The sequence below is a fragment of the Camelus ferus genome, chromosome 25 (genome assembly GCF_009834535.1).
Source record: "Camelus ferus isolate YT-003-E chromosome 25, BCGSAC_Cfer_1.0, whole genome shotgun sequence".
NCBI lineage: Eukaryota > Metazoa > Chordata > Mammalia > Artiodactyla > Camelidae > Camelus > Camelus ferus.
The window spans coordinates 34111281-34134672 of NC_045720.1; the positions used below are offsets into that span (position 1 = coordinate 34111281).

A 23392-nucleotide genomic window follows, 5' to 3' on the forward strand; every position below is an offset into this window, starting at 1 on the left:
GTGGGGGGCGGAGGAGATTGGGGAGGACCACCTGGCAAAGGTGATGCTTCCTGCTTCCCTCCTCCAAATCCCTCTACACCCAGATCTGCCCAAAAGCCTCTAAGAACCATTTACCAGAAAACCCCACAAATAATGACCAACGTGATTCAAGTAAATTATTGGCTCTTTGAACTGACACTTACCATACTAAAGAAAACATTCAAAGACAACAGTGGATGTGTGCTTCCATGTTGCCCACCCACATGGAGGCTGGGAACAGGCCAATAGATAGAGAGGTCATTGTCATCAAGATTTACACTTACCCAGCAGGAGTGGAAGGGCTGCAAGAGTTATGTGACTCACTGAAGTTTGGGGTTAACTGATACATCATAGGAACATAAACCAGTGGTTTCTGCAGGTGACCGTTAAACACAGCATTCAATTCTTCCTGGGTCTGGAAGCCATTCTTCAGATTGTCCATTAAATTCCTTTTTATTATCAGCAACTGGCCTTCTTTAAAAGATCCATGTGGCTAGTAGCCTTCTACTGTCAAGACAGGGAAAGTGGACTTTTTTCCTTTAAAAAAAGTTATGTTGAAGTCACTTATTTTAATACAAAAAAAAAAAAAAAAACACAAAACCAAGTAAAGGAAATTCTTACTTGGAAGCCAGGACACAACATGCAATCACAAAATCAAGTTCTTTAAAATTGGGCCATGCTAACCATAGACTCCCACTGACTCAGCACTGATCTGTGCTCTGAAACGTGCACTGTGTCTCTTGCAGTTAGTTAGTGATGTATATGCCATGGGGAGAAAAGTGAAGATGACTGAGGAGTTTTTCTTAAGTTCAATCACTTTGCAAGGACCAGGATACAAATAAATGTCTTCCAAAACTTCCGAGGTATCCTACAAAGGAAGTAGACATTGGAAAATGAGAAAACAAAAACCCATTCTTATGAAAAATGCAGAGGAAATTTTTTGAATACCTACCTTTGTGAAACCCTCTTCCCTGGGGACTTACAGTGCCTGCAAATATCTGCACACACAGCCCACAACAGTGGCTGGCCAATCATCATTCCCAGTCACCTTTCTCTCTTGCTCACTCCCACTATAGAGGCTGAGAAAAACCAGATACTTGCTTTCCAAGCCTCTCTTGCAGCTAGAGTGGTCATGTGACCCACTTCTGTCTAGTGAGGAGCATAGGAATATCTGCTGGGAGGCATCTGAGAAGAAAGGGGCTCATTTTGCTCTCAAGTTGAGGGCTTGGTCATCTTGCAACCATAAGGTCAGAGCAAGAGAATTCCAGAGATTTTGTGCCAGGATCAGAATACTAGAAGTGCTCAACCAGTCTTGGAACTACCTGCCTCCAAATTTCTTATTAAGTAAACAATAAAGTATCTCCTGGTTAGGTCGCCACTTGTTGGCTTTCCTCTTACTTGCAGCCAAAAGCATCCTACAGAAAACAATGAGCAGCCTCTGTTCTCACTCCAAGCAGGATTTGGCACTTCAAAGCAGCCCCTAAAAGCAAATCCTGTTCTGCCCAGCATTAGCAATTAATGAATATTTTTGCTGAAAAATCTTAAGGAAATATGAAGAAGGAGGTTCAATCACACATTTACTCAGTGAAATTTAATAAAAATCCAGGATAAATCAATTTGTTTCCCTCCAAAGTCCCAGTTTACATCCCGTTGCCTTATTCCTCTCAACATTTGTCCCATGCAGATTTCACAGCCTGGCTATTTTCAGTCTTCCCAGCCTCCTGGAAATAACCAATTCCCAGCCCCCTTTTCCATCTCTGGCAATTTAGCTCTCTTCTGGAATCTCCGATCATGAATTCCTACACCTAGAACTACTTGGTAAGCAAAAGGCATAACTTAGGATCTGTCCTCTTTAGAAGACAGAGTCTACAGATAGTAAATAGCACGTAATCTTTCTTTTTCACAAATAGTTTGTTTCTTACTACATACATTCTCTGTCGCTGTCAGTTTGATTGAGTAACTGAGAAGGAAGGAGAGAAATGAAAGGAAAGGAAGAGAAAGGGGGAAGAAAAGAGAAGGAACAAGAAATAAAGGTAAGGCTTCCCCTCATTACTCACTTTTCTACCATTAACCCCCACCTTCCCCCGACCCCAAAAAGGCACTTCCTTCTATTTCTCCTTCTATCTTCTGCCTTTTGGATCTCCTTCCATCAGCTGCAGAAACTTCTGAAAGAACAACCTATACTCCCCATCTCCCTTTTCTTGCTTCCCATTCACATCCTCACCTGGTCTACAGTTTCAGCCCCCTGGCACGGCATTAGAACTGCTTGGGCAGAGTCTACAACATTTTGGTGCCAAGATGACCCATCCAAATAAAATCACGGTGCTGCCATGACAGGCTGGTGCTCTTTTGCTTTGATGTAGGTTCCCATTACAAGCTAGCATCATAAGGTATCTTTAGGCCACGGCTCAAATTAAAAGCCCACAGACTGAAGGACCAAAAATATTACCTTTTAATCCCCCATCACTGCCAAGGCACACACACTCTCCAGAGTCACTGCATCCACACAAGAAACTCTACCCAATTGTGATAATATCAGCTCAGGTCCAGAAGCCGGGTCACATCCACCCAGGACTCTTGTAGGTGGAAACCCATGCCAAAAATGATGGAAAGTGCAATCCATGAAACAGCAGTGGCAAGCAATGCTGGTGGTAAGCAAACAAGCAAATGGGCTTCAGGGTTTCCTGAGATACCTGCTGCTTTTCACCCCAGAGGTAAGGTAAGTACGCCCTGCAGAGGTGGCATCCAGCACTTTCTCGCCTAACTGCAGTTACAGGTGACAGTGCCATGATCTCCCCTGCAGTGCAAAAAAAAATAAACCCTGGGCTTCAAGAAGCTTTTGCCATTTTTTTTTAACATTCTTTCTAAAAGCATGAAAACTCTTCTTCAAGTTGAAGAGATTTCCTACCCACTAGGGTTAGGAAACACCCTAGAGTCTGGTTCTATCCTTCGAAAAACTCACTGGCTGCCTGTGGCCCGAGGAATGCATGAGGCTCCTGGGCATCCTTCCCTGGGCTGCCATAGGGTGCTTCAGGATAGGGGCCTGGGATTTGGAACGTTCTCTTGTCTCTCGATTGCAAATGGCATGAAAGTGTAGACCACTGTGGAAAGAAGGAGGAGGGAGGAGCTGCCAGGGCTACAAGGGCTGTCGTCTTGCTGCAGCACGATGGCTGAGCTGAGAGCTAAATGCCTTTTCCATCCCCCGAGGACCTGGCTTGATCAGGGCAACACATTGCTGGCCTCATCTTAGCCCAGCCATCACTTTCGACTCAGTTTTTGTCAGGCATCAAGAGGCCAAGGGAAAGGCTAGAGGAGTAAATCAGGCATCTGTTGATTCAAGTGGTTTTTGTTCAACTTTTGTGTTTTTTTTTTTTTTCATCGCACTGTGCTCTTTCCCAGCCCTACTCGTAGAAGGAGCAGCTCTGCCAGACAACCTGGTAGCACCAGCTGCTTCAGGGGAGAGGCGCCTTACACAGGGCCCAGAAGAGGCCAATTACCTGCCTGCTTGTCTGAGTAGATTTCACTTGGCCAGGAGTTGCTAAAAGCAAACTGCCTTGGAGGGCGCGTAATGGCTTGAATTGATCTTATACACAAGTACGTAGGACAGGAATTCCTCAGAAGACACACCTTGAGTCAAATCACTGTGTCCACTACAGAGCTGTTTTTCCACCCATGTACTGGGGGAGAGGGGACCTGCTTTCTTGCCAATTAAAAAGAAAAAAAGAGTGCTAGGGATACAAAGCACTTATCCCCCAGCTAAAGCAGAAGTCTCATTATTTGCCTCGCTTTTATCACTGTCCCTCTCATTCCTCCACTGGCACAAATCAGGCCTCCAGAGCTTATTCAGGCCCGTTTTCCTGAGACAACACTGCCTCCTAGGAAGGTACTAGAAATTATTAGGTGGAGCTGGCTCCTGTCTTTCACACAGCTGAGTTAACCCCATTGCCAACTCGACCTTATAAGAATCATATTTCAGTAAAATTATCCAACCACGTGGTCTCCCCGTCTAGACCACAAGCTACATGAGGGCAGAGACTACGTCTTCCTCATGTTCTATGCTCAGCCTCTTTCTTGGCACATGAGTCACTCTACAAATCTTAGTTGAACTTAAGTTGGTCATTTTCTGGAATTAAATGGGTTGAGTTCTCATTTTTTATATTCAAAGCGAAGTCCCCACTATCAGTTTCTCTCCTGGCTTTAGAAACCTCGAAGCATTCAGGATTTCTCCAAAAAATTTTGTTTACGATTCCCTAAGCCAGCCCCGGTTTACTACTGTTATTTTTACCATTTAGCTTTTTTTTTTCCTCCTTTCATTTCAAAAGTATCTCAGTTTGAAGTATAAATTACATGGTCATCTGTGTTGGTCCGGCCCATTGAGAAGCAGACACCAAGATGGGATTACACAGGCAAGGGCTATATTAGGGGAAATACCTTTTAAGAGATGAAATGGAGAGGGAGCCAGGTAGAGCTGGGGGAGTGGTCAGATGCCAGGCAATTCTCGAGAGGGAGGGTCGAGTGGAGGCCTCCAAGACGGCCAGCAGTGTAAGGAAGGTTTGGCGATGCAGTCAGAAACTCCAGAGCCAAAGTTGGCCATCAGAGGATACACTTGTCTCCTAGGAATGGGCCTGCCTCAGTCTCTGTAGCACGCTCAGCCATAGGCCTGCAGGACACAATTGTAGAGATGGGTTTCAGAGCTAAGGTCCTTGGTCAGTTACGGTCTTGGGATTGGCAATCTGCAACCCGTGCGGTTGGTGCCTCCTTGAGTTGTACAAGGCACAGTCTGCCTGGAAGTATTTTGACCAAACACCCATAACCTCTGCCAGGCTCTGCAGAAGCCACCCTTAATAAACACACATTCCAAGTAAAAGGAATGCCCTTGCTCTGCCCAGCAGCTCCTGCTGTCCTCACACAGAGGGTTCCCAAGGACTCACAGAGCACATGACGCCCCACCTTCTCCGCACTTGCCAGGCAAGCAGGCTCACCAAGGGCAAAGGGTTCCTCACACCAAGGTCTGATAAAGAATCGTTCTGTTCGTCTCTTTGTTTTTAAAAAAAAAAAAAAAAACACGGGGCTAGCAATGAGACGGTCTGGCAGGCAGGGTCCCTGCACTCTGGCCTGCCTTTATTACAGCACAGCAAGCAGACAAGGCTGTCAGGCAGGGACATTTCCCCCCACCCTCACCATGTCATGCACCTCCTCTGCCCTGGTAGTCAACCTACCACCAGATCATGCAACCTCCTTCTGAGACAAGGGAAGGCCTCAGAGAATTTGCTGGTGAGGCCTAAATTGATCCTGGGGTCTGGCTGGAAAAGTGCCCTAGCCCACCAAAATGTCCACTTTGCTATTCACTGAAAAGAGTGTACACATGGAAATGTAAGCGGCTTTTGGCAGGAAGAGCTCTCTGCAGGAGGCCCGTTTCGTCTTGTCTCTAACCTTAAACCGGGCCAGCCCCACGCTCAACTCATCTCCATACCCCGCACACCTTTCAAATCTTGTGATCACACAATACTTTGCCTAACATGTTGGTTCCTTCCTTCGATCAAAGAAGTAGAAATGGAGAACAAGTAATTAACTGATGACCAGTGACCAGACCACACTCTAGTGTCCATTTGAAATCAACATGAATATATTTCATGGGTCAAAACATCGGGAAAGGGGGCAGGGTGGGAATGAGTGGCTGGGTTCAGGCACACTTCCCAAGCTCATAACATCACCAAACACCAGATCTGCAGGCTGGCTGGCCTGAGTGACCTCCCCCAGGGCCACATGGAGCCCCTTGGCAGTGAGGCATCACCGCTCGGTGGTGAGATCATGCCTAGAAAGACTTCTGAAAATGTGAACTGCTGAGAGTCATCATTAATTATATATTAGAGGGCACTCAACCAGGAATGCTGGCACGCACAGCCAAAGGGAAACCTCAGTGGTCAGCAGCTGGAATAGAGGCTGCCTCGTGCTGTGACTGACATCAGCCATCTCCAGAAACGGGGGTGTGGCTCAGAGGACTGTCAGCCTCAGGGGCTTCAGGATCACAGCATCACAGTCTTGTGCTTAGAGAACATGGGGACTGCTGGGAGAGAGGCTCAGAGACACCACACCGAGCGTACAAATGAAAATGACAGTCCCTCCATTACGGAGTCCCAGAGAACCCAGGATTACCCTGCATTCTGAGGGCACATATGGAAGTCTTACCCTCAGAGAGCTCAAACTCCAGCCATAGATGTGGAGACAAAACGAGCCTGGTGTGTAAGTAACCACCACCACATGTGCAATAGACAAGTTCTCTAGGGGGTCTGTGACACCCTTTGCTCTACAAGTGTTTCCTGAGCATTACGGGGCATGTCAGTTGTTGTGCTGGACACTGGAAACCTAGGAGGAGAAAAGTCAGGGATCCCTGAGCTCATGAAGCTCATATTCCAGCAGATACAAAACTTCTGATGGTTAATTTTGTATTGAATACACATTTGATAAACACTATGAAGGGGAATGAGAACAGTAATATCTGAGCAAAATAAATTCTTTTGGCTTAAAACAATAAGCAAGTCTGTGGACAAGTCAATAAGCTTCAGGTGGACACCAGGGAGGAGGATTACTGGGGGGAAAGGGAGCCTTGACCAGACAGAGACTGTCTCCCCAGGGCTGGAGTGACTCTGGCAGGGAATGATCCAACTGGAGAAGCTGATCCTGGAGAAGACAGCAGGGTGGGCTGGGCAGTGACTGATGGAAGAAAGGGGGCAGCCGCCAGGAAAGCCTGCTGGGGCTGAGTCTGAGAGGGTCACTCACTTCCAAGGCTGAGTGAAAGTGGTTAAGGTGTGACTGGCCTGTTGTGGAAACCACCCGGTTAACTATTCTCATCCTCCTTCATCTGGTCACCTGAGTCTCCCCACTATGTACCAGCCACAGTGCTGGATGCTAGGTTCATACTAAAAGAGCTAAAAGAGACATAATGTCTCCCACAGAGGAACGCCGTCTGATGGGGGAGCTAGACAAGCAAATAAGTCACGATGGGTGTGGCAAAGCTGCAGTGGGCAAGCACAGAATGCCAGCAGTACTCGTCTCCCCACTAACACATTACCCTGCTCGGCTGCAGTCCTACTCAACCAATTGTAGCTCCCTCACTTTACCTGCTGTGGATGCCATTCTTCCCATAACGCTTCACCCACACTGTTGCAGAGGCTGGGCATTTCCTCTGCCTCCCCTCTTCCTCTGGTTAAGTCATACTCTCATTGCACGACTCTCCTATCCACATGTTCTGTCTCCTCCTTTGCTCACTCGTGGTGCACGTGACTTTCCCCTGCTAGAACACTTAACCCACTCTAAGGCAATTCTTGCCTTATGCATCCTTCTTCTCTACTAGACACAGGAAAGGACCCATCCATGTATCATGTGCTGCTGTTTCCCAGTGCACTCATTCATCACAGTACTGAAGGTTTCTGAATGAATGAATGAACACACGAATGAAATGGGACAAAGAACGCAACTTCTAAGAGCTGAGAGAAACAAAACCAGAGGAACAAGGCATGAGGCTGATAATTCTGAACAAAGATAGGCAAAGATGACTGTGCCCTCTGGCAGGATTTTTTCCCCAATAATTTTCTCCTTTATTCTAGTTTTTTTTAAGCAAAGAACAGCATACATTTAATGTGTACAATGTGATGAGTTTGGACATACACAAACCACTGTGATTCCATCATCACAAGGTAACAGATACGTCCAGCACCTCCCAGAGAGAAGGCTGACAGAGCTGGGCCACTCTGCCCCAGGACTGGTCTTTTGAGCCACTCAGACGTTTAAAGTCAATAATATTATACCAATCAGTGATATTTACAGTTCCCAGGCGCATTCCACCTGATCAAAAATAAAAATATAAATACCCTTTGCATGCATAGGTATGCGTGACCTGCTTTTTAGCCTTTTAGTCACAAGGAAAAAAAAACACATTCGTTCACTCAGAACTACAGCACATAAGCCCCTGAAGCGCTCTACAGTGTAACATCTGGAATTCATCACTAAGGTTATACTAGTCAAGGAGCCTGCAATAGGGAGGTAGGATAAGCCTTAAAACAGACACAGACACGGAAGTGGGCTGAGGCAGGGTAGATTCCAAACTCATCTTCAACTTAGTTTTGCTCTTGGACAATTAGTTTGCAGGTCAAGTGGCATTTCCTAACAGAACTGAGATTGACAAAGTTGTTAACAACACACTGAATTAGAAGCCAAAGGCTGGGAGTGGTTGAAAGTCTTTGAGAAAAATTCAGATACCTCTCAACATATGGCTGTTTTTAGACTTGCAGGTGTTGCTTGGTTTGGTTTTTTAAGTGGTTCCTCCTCACCTGCAACCAGAATCTTACCACACTTTACTGCAGAATAATCAGGGTGGTGTTCTTAGAGCAGCCCAGCTCCTTGCCCTGTGCTATGTGAACTGTCCTCTGTCCCTCAGGAACTTGACAACCTCAATGAGCATGGAAGTTACAGGTCCTTCACCAGACTGCCCCGAGCTGAGCACTGTCCTTAGTAAGGAATTTGTAGCCCATGTGACAACGTAAGTCACCTTGACAGCCAGGGGGCTGTGACACCCACCCAGGAAAGGAAGTCTTCCCACTACAAAAGAGCTACCTGGGGACCAAGAGGCGGGCAGAGGAAGGCGGCAGAAGAGCCAAGAGCCACACAAGGGAGTCCCTGGGTCAGAGAATGAGAACCAAGAAGTGTGTGGGCTCTGGAGTCAGAGCTGCCTTTGAACCCCAGCCCTGTTTGGAGTTTTTTGTTTGGTTGATTGGTTTTCTGTTTGTTTCGAGCTGGGCTGCTTTAGCTCTCTGAGCCTTACTCTCCGCATTTTTAAAATGGTAATAGTAATAATAGTATCTATCTAATTAGACTGTTGGTGATACAAGTATTCAGTTATGTAAAATGCCGGAACAGAGCCAGGCACGCAGTAGACCTCAATAAGTGAGTCTTATTATGCATCTGGCAGAGTGTCCTATGCAGTAGCTGTCCAAACCACTGGTTGGGAGTCTTCAGTTACAGTCTCCTAGGGACAGGGAAACTGGGGACTTGTGATCTGGACTGTATACGGGCCTTCTAATTTTTTTTTTTTTTTTTTTTTTTTTTGCTGTCATCTCCATTTGCTTTTATTTCCACTCTTCTCTTTTTTTAATTTCTTTTTTTTTACTGAAGTATAGTTGCTTTACACTGTTGAGTAGTTTCAGGTGTACAGCAAAGTGATTCAGTTACATATATATATATATATACACATACACACATACACACAAATCTATTCTTTTTCAGATTCATTTCTATTATAGATTATTATGAGTTATTACTACAAGATATTACAGGATAGCTCCCTGTGCTATACAGAGGCCCATGTTGGTTATCTATTTTATATATAATAGTGTGCAGATGTTAAACTCAAACTCTTAATATATCCTTATCCCCACTTTCCCCTTTAGTAACCATTTGTTTTCCATGTCTGTGAGTCTATTTTAAACAAATTCATTTGTACCTTTTTTTTTTTTTTTTAGATTCCACATATAGGCCACATCATATGATACTTGTCTCTCTGTCTGACTTACTTCACTTAGTATGATAATCTCTAGGTCCATCCATGTTGTTGCAAATGGCATTATTTCATTTCTTTTTATGGACAGCCCCCCAAATCTGAAGGCTTTGAATACTGGTCACAAATTCCCAAAATGTCAGAGCTAGAAGAGAAATTGTCTAGACTGACTACTTCTTCAAAATTTCTTTTAGGCCCAAAAGCTGTCCTTCAAACAAAAAGTTAATGCAGAAACTCAATACAAAACAGAGCAAAGTTAACCTGGTTGGAGTGAGAGCGGCAGGGATGGCAGAAACCACTTACCTGATACTGGCAGCCATCCCTGTGGGGATACCCTTGAAGCATGTCCACAAGACCCCCACGTCCCCAGATAACACAGTTAGAAAACTAGGGTCTGGTACACCCTCCTATTTTATAAGTGGAGAAACTGAAGCCCCGAAAGGTTAAGTCCCTGCCCCAGTGGTATTCACAGATTGAACATAAAGCTGGATCTAGAACCTGTAAGACCCTTTGCCATGTGATGATGTTGGTCAGGCCAATGATACCCTAAAGAGGAGGAAAGAATAAATTTGTCTTTGGTGCTCCCTCACCTTCCCAGCACACACACCCCTTCCCCCATCATCCCCCAGTTACCCAGTGCCCTCATTCAATCTTTGACTGACAAATATGTCCCCTCCCCAACTAGCATAGCACTCCACCCCAGTCTGCCCTCCCCAAACGAGCCCTTCCTCCAAATCTTTTCAGTCTCTTCCTCTCTCTCAAAACTTATCTGCCCTCTCTTTTCCTCTCAAGACCCTGCTCCCTACGGATCTACATGCTGACAAACCAATCAGTAAAGAATAGTTTTAAATGCTTGCATATTACCCAAATAATTTCTGTGAGTATATTTTAACAAGAACCTTCTAATAATCCTTAAAAAGAAAACTATAAGAGGAAATTCATTAAATAAACAACAAGGACCTACTGTATAGCACAGGGAAATGTATTCAGTATCTTGTAATAACCTATAATGGAAAAGAATCTGAAAAAGAATATACATATGTGTGTATATGTATAATTGAATCACTTTGCTGTACACCTGAAACTAACACAACATTGTAAATCAACTATGCTTCAATAAGAAATAAATAAAAGTAAAAAATAATAAAAAATAAAAAAGAGGAGATTCATGTTGATGACTAGGAATTTTTAGGCTTACAACACTACGATCGCATTGATCACTTTGGCTACAGCTATGACTCACACCACGTTCCCATTTCTTACTCACCTCCAAGTCCAGACAATTTACTAGTATTATTAGTTATCATAAGAAGAGGGGACTTCTGTTAAGTCAGAGGTGAAAGACTAGAAGGGGAAGTGGAAGCTGAATCAAATACACCAAAAGGAAATCTGGCACAAGAGCCCCAACTGGACATTCCACAAACACGCTCCCTATCCACTGTCCTCATGTACCTGACATAACACTACACCTGAGCAGTGCAAAAATCATAAGCACTTTGATTGTACATAGTGCTGCAGAAATAACTGGCAGTCAGAAGACCCAGGTTCTAGTCCCAACTCTGCCATTAACTAGCTATATGGACTTGGAAGATTCTCATTACCTCTTTAAGCCCACATATCCTCAACTGTAAAATGGAGAGGGGGGTTATGATGCCTCAAAAGTCATTTCAGATATAATTTTCTATGATTCTGTCATCCTTCAAGGTGTTTCCCTTTGGGGAAATATGGTATGGACAGCTGGCCACCAAAAATGTGGGCTCCTCCCCCTACAATTTCCCCTCATCCGCTAAGAGGCAGCAGCCTGCCAGGGGCTGCTTCTCGCAGATGCCCCTGCATCTAGGTGACATCACGTGGCTACCTCTTCCCAACAGAATATAACGGAAAGTGATACATGTCACTCCAGGCAAGGTGACTGAGACACAGATGCCCCTTTTCCACACTCTCTCCCCCTATCTCTGGCTGGATGCAGAAAATTCTGACAGCCTAGAGGAGGCAGACCCACAAGACAGAGGAGCCTGCGTCCTTGGGTCACCATATGGAGGAAGCCACATTGACCAGACATAACTCGTGCTCGACTATTACGTGCATGAGAAATAAACTTTAGGGCAAAGCCACTGAAATTTGGTGGTCTGTCTGTTACAAGCACCTAGCATTACCCTAACTACTATCAAAAAAAAAAATACAGAGCTCTGTAAGACTTAGACCTTCAATAAAATTTGAAAAATATTTATGGAAAGGGCTATGATAAGATCAGGGAAAATTGAACAATGAGAAAAATAGTCCCTCCCCAGGTTCAGTAGCCCATAGAGACACATATTTCTAGTAGAACATATTACTATGCTATGTTGCAAAATGGGGTAAATTCCATACGAAAGCAAAGATCTGTACAGAAGGGAGAAAGGGAGAATGAGTAAAGCCCACCCAACTCACCTCACTGAAGACTGTTCTGGAAAATATCCAAGTGAACCATAATTAGTTCCCAGATTGAGTTGAAATTATGTTTAAGTCCTGTCTCCGAATACTCATGGTGACCCACACTGCCCTCTGGTTAACACACATGGCCTGGGGGTGATGGCTGCTCCCCCCAGCACACCATGAGTCCCAGCACGCCGCGCGCTCACCCCGGGCACAAAGAACGTGACTTCCCCAGGGCTGCAATTCACCCTTTCCTAACTCTTTAATTTTCAGATGAAGGAACAAGATATGTCAGGCCCACCGACCACCCAGAGGGACTGAGGGGAAACACAATTACCATCTTGGGAAAGCTGTCTAAAAGGGCTGATCCTGAGGTATTTAAAATTTGCTAACACCTTTGAAAGGAGAGCAGTTGGATATCAGGTGGTCACTAGCCACTGAAAGTTACTCTAAACTACTCAGGGGTTGAGGATATTGCCATTTATTACTTGGGGACTTGTCAGAGTATTACTTTCATTACACTAATAAATACTGTAAATGTCAAAATAAAAAATACTCTAAGTTCTGGAACTTGTCTTATCTAAATCTATATGGTCTGGAAATATTTAGCAAGGGAGCCCTGTAATACAAAACAGATACAGAAAGGGTCCCAAGGAAAGCCCTTGGGAAATGCCAAACTATTAATTACATGTTAAACTGAAACTCTCTTTAACAGCAATTGCCTCAACTGCAAAGAACAAAGCTGAACATACTCCAGGGAAGGAGGAGAGGGGTCCAAGTTCTCTGGCTCCTTCCAGTAAAGGCCCTTTAAAGGTAAAAAAAATTGTGATGGGTATTTGAATTTTGTTTAGATTGTGGAGAGAGGGGAGGAGAAGCTTGTGAATTTCTATTTCTCAAATTCTGTAATCATGAACCTAAACTAAACCTAAATAAAGATTAGTATGACAAAAACTCCCAACGAAAATTTGCCAGGGAGACTCTCGTGTCTGGCAAATCTGCCTAGAAGCCCTCTTCTCACATGGAATCCATGTCATTTTTCAAAATATTTTCATCTTAAATCCAAAAAGGAACAGAAAAGTAAAAGAATGTGCATTCAAAGGTGAATTTCACATACAAACACATGGATGGGTGGATCACTCTTCACAGTTATACACTTTGATGGAGAGTTTGTAACTATGTGACACGTGTTCTCTAAATTGTTTCACAGAAGAGATACTATATAATATTAAGCAGCAACACTGATGCCACAGACTGATTTGGTCACGTTCAGAACGCACAGGAATGTGACTAGCATACAGAGGGCATAGCCATTGGGCATGGACATTAAAAGAGCTCATCCTCCACATAAAAGCCCAGTAACTTACCTGCACCAACCCCGCTAAGCTCAGCTCAGCTCTGCACTCTTCCAAGAGCCATAACCACCCACAATGATGCATCCTTGGGCACGGGCGGAAATCCCATAATAGCTAACATGCTACAGTGGGCCTATAAAGTCTGTTTTTAAGTTTGTTTATCTTTATGTGCTGAATTCCCCCACAGCCTCCTTGATGAGGCCATTAAGTGCTCAGTTCCGAAGCTGGTGCAATCTCTGTTTTTCCTTTGACTTTTGCCATTCAAATCTGGGTCTCCACCCATGAGTCCCTGGTTGCCAGCTGGCTCTTGGGTACCTGCTTGGCAGAAACAGCTCACTCTTTTATTCCATGCTACCTGGCTTCTTCCTGCCACAAGGAGGTTTTCCCAAAGCGGACAGAAGGCATTTCACACAGGATGAGCAATTATTTGTGTTGTGTTTTGCCACCAAGTCTCCTTACTGCTCTCCCAGGCAGATCTGATGGAGTTCCTCTGAACAGCTGGGAAGGATGTGAAACTGAGGCAGTTGCTAGTCAGTTACTTCACTGGCTGCAGTCATGGCATTGATACATTTCATTTTGTGTTCATTTTTTTTAAATCTACTCATTTCTCCAAAAGGTGTTTCTGCCAGTTACACTTTTTAAAAACTGTAATAAAATATTAGTAATAAAACAAGAGTTCTTAATGTATAAGATATTGTTGAAAATGCTTTTCAGACCCTTCCAACTTGTTACATGTAAGTGAGTAGAATTCAAATGATGAATTGCCTCCATATTAAGATTAGTTACAAAATTAATCTTACCTTGAACCATATTTAAAATCTCAGTAGTAGATTCACAGCAGCAGGAATATAAAGCTTAGTCAGGTGGTGGTGAACTAGAAGCACTGTTCCTCCTACTAACACACACAAAGAAAACTCAGGTGAGAAAATGACAGGTTCACAGAGGTCAATTTATATCATGTATTCCAGAGCACTGGGCAAGGAGAAACTTCCCACCTGCACTGGCCCCACTGGCAGAGCCTCCGTCTACAGAGGCACCTCTCTGGGAAGCATGAATTGAACACTCTTAGGTCAGTTTCTTTCTCCAACCACGGCAAAAACCAAGGACTAAGTGATCAGTTCTGAGCTGAATGGTCAGTCCACTTTGCTCATTTCAACTCTTCTAGCACTAAAGTTGGTAGACACTTTTGCAATCAATTAATTGATCTGCGGTTCCAAGGGGAAATAAACAAATTGATATCAAAAGGATGATGAGGTACGTATAGGTACACCATACACAAAGTGAAAATGAACTTTAAGTTAAGCACTAAGAATCCAGACTTTATAAATCAGGTATACGAATACAAAGTAAAATAAGTATAAAGTGAATAAAGAGGATGTAAGTAAAATATTTAGAGCTTAAAAGTATATAAGTACACATACTTATGTAAGTAAATAAACAGCATAAAATAAATCGAGTATATAAGTAAAGCATATAAGCCTAAAGGTATGAGTTTATAAAAGAATATAAATACTATATATAGTATTATAAATACATATATTTATAAATAATACATTTATACTACTATATTACTACTATTTATACTATATATAGTATTTAATACAGACTATACATATACATATTTATAATACAATATATAAATTTATATCTAAGTATATATATAACATATATAAATCAAAACAGCAAATTCCTAAATATTTAGATGTTTTGGGATAATTGCTTCAACCCTTTGAGAAGGAAAAAAAATCTATTACAGACATCTACAAATGAACCAATCACCTGTCCACTTTACCTGTATGGACACAGTCAATACAGACAAAATAATTGGGAAGAGTTAGGCTACAGACAGTTTTCCTTATAAAGGGTTACTTTTGTTTGCACAATATTTATTTATTTATATTTATTCATTCATTTCTTGATTTGATATAACTAATGCTCCTTAGAGACTTGACATGAAATGAAATCTGTTTGTGATGTGGTTTTATACTTCACTCAACTTTTAAGCAGGAAAAAAATAATGAAAAACGTGTAGAAAGCAAGTGATGTGAAAAAGAAAAACAGCTAGACATTTCCGATTTGTGTGCTACATTTCGGGATAGTCACTAATTTTAGAAAAACAGATAGTATTCTGCTGAAATCCTCAGTTGTTTGCCTATTCATTTCTAAGAATAAAACACAGGAAAATACATTTCATCTCAGAGTATTCCTGGTGTTCATGATTTCTGAGTTTCAAATCAAACTTGAACCTTTTTGGGTTCAAGTTTGTTCTCTCCCAGTGATACACGGTTTCCTGTTTATAAGAAGAAAGAAAAGTCCTTAAAAAGCTTATAAAAAAACTCAAAAGACTTCTTGGACCCTGATTCCCTCTTGCAAAACAACATTTTGATGAGTTAAGTGTAAATAAATCCGAAACATACGATTAAGTTTCCATTAAAATGCACACGAGTTTAAAAATTATGAGGGAAAAAAATTCTGGGCAAAACAAGCCTTATGCTTTTGCTAACCCCACAGCACTTGAAAAGTGGTTGGGTGTGTCCCAGTCATTGCTGAGTTTGCCATCAGTAAGTGAATACACCTTTCCAAGTTTCTAATGTAACGCTCATTGTTTTAGTGTGCCATTCATCACCCCAGAGAGCGCCAGAGCTGGGCCACAGAAACAAGTGCCAACATGACCTTCATCCAGCCATCTGATGTGCCCCCCTCAGCTTGCACCTTGGGGTCTAGGCCCTCCAGCGCCTCCCGAGGAAATGGGTCCAGGCCAGGATGTGCTAATCCCCAGAGTTACCCTAAGAGGTAGGGGCTATTCCCAACAGCTCAGAAAACGGAGGTGCGTCTGTGGCAGAGAAAGGAACAGGGGCCTCAGCCCTGCACACCCAGGAGGTATCTTGGGAGACCTCTGCCCACCATGAAGAACAGAACTGGGTTTTCAATGCATTAACTGAAGTGAAACGACCATTTTTTGTCATCTGCCCCTCGATTGTGCACTAGCCTAAACTCTCTCCTTGTTTTGCTTCAGCAAATATCGGCAGCGAGTCAGAGAAGTACTGTATGACCGTGGCTCTCATTTTCAAACTTCACGTGGGAAGTAAGCAAAAAGAGCTGGGTTCGGAAGCATGAGAGGCTGTGTGCTCACTTCCCTAAGGTACCCAGTTCCTTATGACACCCCCCACCGCCCACATCATGGAAAGAACCCTCAAAGGAGTCTCCAAAAATCAGTCAGTATCTCCAGGTGGTCTGTAAAATCTGAGAGTTACAAAGTTAGGAGGGGCCTTAGAGGAATGTATCTTTAATCCACCCCCACTCTGTAGATGAGGAAGCTGAGGCTCAGAGAAGCTGAAGAGACCCGCAGACATCACACAGACAGGCGAATATACGTCTCCGAAGCCTGAGCCCAGAGCCATCCTTCTCTGCCCCAGGCTGGCAGGTTGCCGCTAGCCCCTGGCCCCTTGGTGGTTTATCTTTTAAAGAGTCACAGAGGGATGTCACCTCACACCGGTGAGGATGGCTATTACAGAAAAGATAAGAGAGAACAAATTTCGGGGAGGATGTGGAGAAAAGGGAATCCTGTTCACTGCTGGGGGGAATGTGACGTGGTATAACCATAAGGGAAAACAGTACGGAGGTTCCTAAGGAAATTAGAGTACTCCACTGAAGTCTCTTGAGAGATGACTAAATTAATATAATATTGCTAGACCCTAAATCAGTTCAAATTCAAAGAAAGAGTTCTGGTTAAACAGGGAGTATTGACAACAGGAGTTTATCACCTCTTCCTACTAAAACCCAAATAAATTATAGCAAAGGAACTTTTTTTAAAAAATCTATTAACCCATAAAGACAATGGGGAGATGTCAGCAGGCAAAACATTTACACTAATTTTGGAAAGATGGAGTCAAGGAAGGATGCACAACTCAGCAAAGCAGGAGAAATTATAAAAATTATGATTTGAGAGTCTACAGAGGTCAGGGTACCAAGGAAAGTGCCATCACTCTGCTGCACAGAACCTTTGACAGGGCCACACTTGGATGTGCAAGCCCCACAGGAGGCAGCTGTGAAGTCCTGCCTTCGCAATCCACGTCTGGGCACACTAGAAGACAGGACATCTCTCTCTCTCTCCAGGTAGGTCCTTTCTCCTGTTCTGCCCAGACAAGGACTGACCTGGCCCGGGCTCCTTCCAGACACCACAGCCTTGTTCTCCGCAGAAATCAAGCTACAGAGGCTCCAGACTCAGTGACACCAAGCACAAAGGAAAGCAGAGAGGTGTGGGGGACTAAAAATGGGGGAAGAAATGTAAAAATAGAACTACAATATGACCCAGCAATCCCAGTTCAGGGTATATACCCAAAGGAAATGAAATCAGTTCTTTGAAGAGGTATCTGTACCCACATGTTCACTGCAGCATAATTTACAGTTGCTAAGACATGGAAATAACCTAAGTATCCATCAGTGGCCAAATGGATAAAGAAAATGTGAGATAGATATAGATAGATAGACAGACAGACAGACAGACAGACAGACAGACATATACATGTGTACATATATACACAATGGAATAGTATTCAGCCATATAAAAGGAGGAAATCCCATCATTTTCAACAACATGAATGAAGCTGGGGGTCATTTAAGTGAAAGAAGCCAGACAGAGAAAGAAAAATATTGCACAGTATCACTTATATGTGGAATCTAAAAAAAAAAATGTCAAACTCTTAGAAATAGTAGAATGGTAGCTACCAGGGGCTAGAGGGTAGAGAAAATGGGGAGAAGTTAATTAAAGGATACAAACGTTCACTTATAAGATGAATAAGTTCTGCAGATCTAACATACGTCCTGTGAACATAACTAATACTGTATTGTATGCTTGAAATTTGCCAAGAGAATAGATCTTAAGTGTTCTCAATACACACAGACTCAAAAGGCAACTATGTGAGGTCATGAATGTGTTAATTAACTTGATTGTGACTACGTATATCTAATTGTGTACATGTATATCAATAATTATGTCATACACTTTAAATATGTACAATTATATTTGTCAGTTATACTTCAATAAAGCCAGAGAAAGGAGGAGTGACAAGACAGGAGCTTGCAGCTAGACAGGAGAACTGAGCTAAATGGTGGTGCAGTCAGCTTCTGATCATCTGCAGCAAGGAAGAGGGCAAAAGCCTGGACAACTCATAGCAGGTAGCGATTCAAATGGAGATGCTATTTGCCTGGGAAAGACACAGTGTGGCTTGTCAGCCACGACAGCAAATCTCTTTCAAAATTAAATTCAATGTCACGGGCAGAGACTGGTATTCATTAACGCATGGGTGAGACACAGGGCCCTGAACCATGCTGAGTGTCCCTGAAGAATGAAATCAGTGGCAGAGAAACCACACCAAAGTTTTAAAAATGAGTATAAAGAGAGAGAGAGAGAGAGAGAGAGAGAGAGAGAGAGAGAGTGTGTGTGTGTGTGTGTGTGTGTGTGTTTTCGCATGCACACAGGCATGTGCATGACTTAGGAAGTGACAAGAGAGAAGGTAGCCCCTCTTTCCTGCTCTGAGGAGCCCTCTGGAGTTCCATCTGGAGTCAAGACTCTAGAATGGAGCCCAAGGTGTTGATGTGGCAAAATCTACAATGGCTAAGATCCCGCCGAGGTTTATGTGATTCTCTACTTGGAAGTCAGCACCCTTGATAAACTGCATTTACCTTATTATAGAACTATCTGCAACACTGGCTGTAAGTTTAGGTAAAATGGGTCACTACCATTTACAAAGGATCTAGAAAAACCCACAGATCAAAAATACCTCCCTCCTTCTCCCTGATCTAATGCCTGGAATGTCACTCAGTGCATTTCAGTTGTCTATGGCTGCATAGCAAACCATCCTGAAAACTAGTGGCTTAAATAAACCACAATCGCTTTATTAGCTCTCACAACCCTGGGCCAAGCTGGGCAGGTCTTTTCATCCACATGATGCTGACGGGGCTGCAGTTATCTGGAGCCCAATTGGGCTGAACCATCGATGCACGTGGCTGGCAGGTGAGGCTACCTTTTGTGGCCTCTCCATGTGGTTCGGGCTTCTTATCTCATGGCAACTGAATGAACATTCCAAGAGGGGGGATATAGGAGCTGCCAATCCCCTGGAAGTCTGGGCCCAGAACAGGCAAAGGGCCACTTCCACTGTGTTCTATTAATTGTATAGCTATTGGCCTGGTCCAGATTCAAGGGGATAGAGGAACAAACCCTCCCTCAGTCAGGGAAATGACAAAGAATTTATGGCCATCTTGAATCCACCACAGAGCCTAATTCCTTTTCCTCCGTATTTTTATCACACATATAAAGCAGATAGCCACAGCAGTTGAAATATGTTAGCTTTGCACAAAACCATGATCGCAGCTCAGGGTCAATGTAGATTGGATCCTTTCCTGAGAGGTCCTCCCATGGGAGGAAGAGTATAATACATCAAAAGCATGCCCCAAGTGCTTCACCACTTTCTATATTCATGCCTTTGGACACGTCATTTGACAACGTCTTCCACTCTGACTCTGGGCTCATCCAAGTGATTTGCTGTGCCAATGGGATGTTAGCGATGTGATGCAAGAAGATTTGAAAAGTGCTTCACTAGTTGAGTTTGCCCTCCCTCTTCCACCTCTGCCAGCATCATAAGAACATGCCTGGTCTCACTTGCCAGAAGATGAGACACCCAGCAAAGCCAATTGCCCCAGCTGAGGCCCTCTTAGACCATTGAACGGGTAGCTGTCCCCACCCAAGATAGGTGAACAAGCCCAGCCAAGATCAGCAGAACCCTCTAGCTAATCCTCAGGTGACTCCAGAATGAGTAAATGTTAATTATGTCACTGAAGTTGTATAGTTGTTTGTTACTCGGCAGTATTGTGGCAATAGGTAACAGATACGGAAAGAATGTGGGACCAGAGATGTCCGAGAGTAGTCAAGGTTATCAAGAAAGAAAAAAGGAGCCAGAAATCAGACTTGACGCACTTTCCATTTTTGCCCAGACTGTTGCCATGTACAATTATTAAATATCTAATAGACTGAACTATAAATATTTCACAGCAGTGATTCATTTGCAGCAGGGAATTATTTGGCACCAAGAGAATGGGACTTATAAACAGCTTGTGATGACAACAGGAAAGTGCAAAGAAAGAGCTCCATTTGGTTTTGCTGAAATCAGTCACATCCATGGGCACTTGGGGCTGGATGCAGCTCAGCAGAGCCCAGAGCAAAATGACAAATGGGGCCACTGGGTGCATGTACACTGGAGGGAAACCTGGCCTTTGGCTACAGTTCATTAGCGAGATTGAGGTTTCTCCTTGAAAATCTGGGCAGCAGCCTTGAGAATCCTTCCAGGGACTTAGTCCTAAGTTTAACAGGCAGATGTAAAGGTTCCTTTTGTCTGAGGTTGGGTGTTTTGCTAGGTTTTAGCCATTGAGCTTATTTATTTTCTTTGCCATAAATTACAAGCATAATGTGTGTGTATAATATATGTGTATAAGTATATAACTATATACACATCTGTGTGTCTGAATATATATCTATCTCAAGCCATATGAGTATACTGGGGTAAATCCTATAGGAGCTATAATAAATAATGGGAAATGCATGGAGCCCTTAAAAAAATGGTAATAATCCATGATTCACATTGTCTGTCACAGCCACACAGAAATTATAGCCTCCTTGCAGGTGCAGTTTTACAGATATGGCTATCTTTTCTTTCCAGAAAACAGCCTACGTTATCATGATGATTGTAAATTGTCTTATTATGTAACATACTGCTCTGAGCTTATGCAATCCAGTTTTAACAAGAAGTTCTCAGCACTGGATGGCTTTTTTCCATTGTGGATATACCCCTAAAATGTGTAACCACTATAATGTATAAGCAAAACTACAGTTAGCCATAAATTTAAGGATAATAAAATAAATTGAATTCTCATAGGTAGCATTAAATTATTGCATTTTAGTCCCCTCTCTTTCATTTAAAATCTGCAATTAAAGAAAGTATGTATGCAGTCATATAAATGAACAATGGTTAGGCAACCAATAACAGAAGAGATTTGCATTCATTTTCCCAGATATGACAGGTGTGTTTTATGTGATACGTGGTGCTACAAGGTCACACAGACAAATATGAACATGAAAATGAGTGTAAAACATCTAAGGACACAAATTATTAACAGAACATACAGATGCTTCTATATTTTTCAAGTATCTAATACTACTACAGAGTGTCCAGAATATATACACAACCATACGATGTATCCAGTTTGATTCAAGCTCTTTTTTTGAACTAACTAGAAGACAGCAACCAAAACATCTTCAAGGGCAAGAAAGTATTTTTGTGGGTAGATCCCTCCACACACAAACAGACAAATGTAGTCAGTTGCTCAGTCTCCCTGAGCTTTAAGTAAGCTGTCTGAGGTTGGATTAGAGGAGGGGAAAGAGTTGGGGAAAATGGGAAGATGGGTCACTTCCAAGGATCCAGCCAGCTTCACAGCTCTTAGTTGCCCTCCTGGAGGGCCGTGCTCTCTAAGCAGACAGACAGCAAGTGTGGAAGCCGAGAACAGAGAGGAGGGAAGAAACTGATAAAAAGAGACTGATGGTTTTTATGATACTCAATTATCTATTTCCAATGACATTCTCTTTTGGTACTGAAAGAATACTGAGTCCATGGAAAGACTTCTTTTCTTTCTTTTTTTTTTTTCTTTCATAGCTTCAAAACTCTTTGAGACAATAATTCATATAAAAATATATATCATTCGAAAACCAGATCATTTCCAAACAAAACACAAGTTTACAAGATCAAATAATCATTTGTGATCCTTGACTGGTACTTATTTTTTAAAGGAAAGAACTGAAAAGCTGTTTGCTTCTAAAGGAGAAATGAATAGACCAGACTCACCTTCCATGCAAGGGAACATTCATTCCAATATTTAGTTTTAAATTCAGTTCTAAAATGTATCATCTTCTTAGATACAAGAAAAACCCTTTGATCCCACATCCCTTCCTCCAGTCCTCCCTTCTGGTGCGCACTGGGTGACAGTGACTCCTTTTTCCTCAGAAATTCGAGAACAAGAACATTAGGATCATGCCAGAGAATCACAATAATCGCCATTTACTGAGCACTTAGAAGGAGCCAGGCACTGTGCTTAAGTGGAGTGGACCACCGTCTCACCCAAATCTCCCCGACACCACTCCTCGGTTTGTGCTGTCTCCCATTCAATGCGTGGGAAACTGAGGCTTAGTAAGCCTCCTGAATCATGAAGGGCATTCATGTGTCTTAGGGTGGGGGTGCCTTGAACACCACCAGCCAGCTAGGAAGTGGCAGAGCTAGGACTAAAATGCACGTCTTTTTCCATCCAGCCACATACCCCTCCTTTACACCAAGGCTGCTCCCAGAAGACCTTCCAAGGGTGGGAATGGGCCAACAAACACCTAGGGGGCAAAAGAATCCCACTAGCCAGCCTTCCCTGGAAAGATTGAAGGACCATCTCCTCATCCTCCAAACTCTCCTCCCTTCCCATCTCCTCCTGCCAACCTTATCACACCAGCCAGCATCACAGAAACCTGCCAGAGCTGCCATCCTCATTTCCAGGTGAGTTCAGGTCCCGCCCCACTGTAGGAGAATGGGACCTTTTGTCTGTGTGCCACCCGAAGATGCCACATATGTGCTCAGCATCATCCTGCTGTTGTTACAGTATTTCCAACTTTTCCCAAGCATTTAGGGTTTGGTTTGGACAAACCTGAAAGACATTTTGCCCTGTGATTTTTCCCATAATTTTAAACATAAATGTATTTTATGAGAAATCTAATCCGTATGTTTCTGATTAATTTGTAAGAGCCATTTGATGTCCAAGGGCCTTTTAAGTTTTTATAAGCCATTTTAAGACTTTCCCTTAGAGATGTTTTGCCAACAGAAAATGAGCTTAGATCCCCACAGTTCAAGTTCAGTCCCAATCTCAACAAGCACAGGACTGTCTGCTGAAACTAGACTGCTCACTGCTCTAAGAGTTGATCATCCACACTTGCCCCGGGGACTCATCACTTCCACCTTTGCTCAAG

The 23392-nt window shown here is 43.1% G+C and overlaps 1 long non-coding RNA gene across 1 annotated transcript in view; it reads right to left on the reverse strand.

Moving 5' to 3' along the window:
- Positions 1 to 256: 256 nt before the first annotated feature.
- Positions 257 to 23392, reverse strand: part of LOC116659913 — a 77746-nt gene continuing 54610 nt past the window's right edge. The window contains exons 2-4 of the long non-coding RNA XR_004315287.1: positions 14139 to 14233; positions 4450 to 4678; positions 257 to 886 (exon numbers count right to left, since the gene is read on the reverse strand). This is a non-coding gene — a long non-coding RNA (uncharacterized LOC116659913). The remainder of the gene's footprint in view (positions 887 to 4449; positions 4679 to 14138; positions 14234 to 23392) is intronic.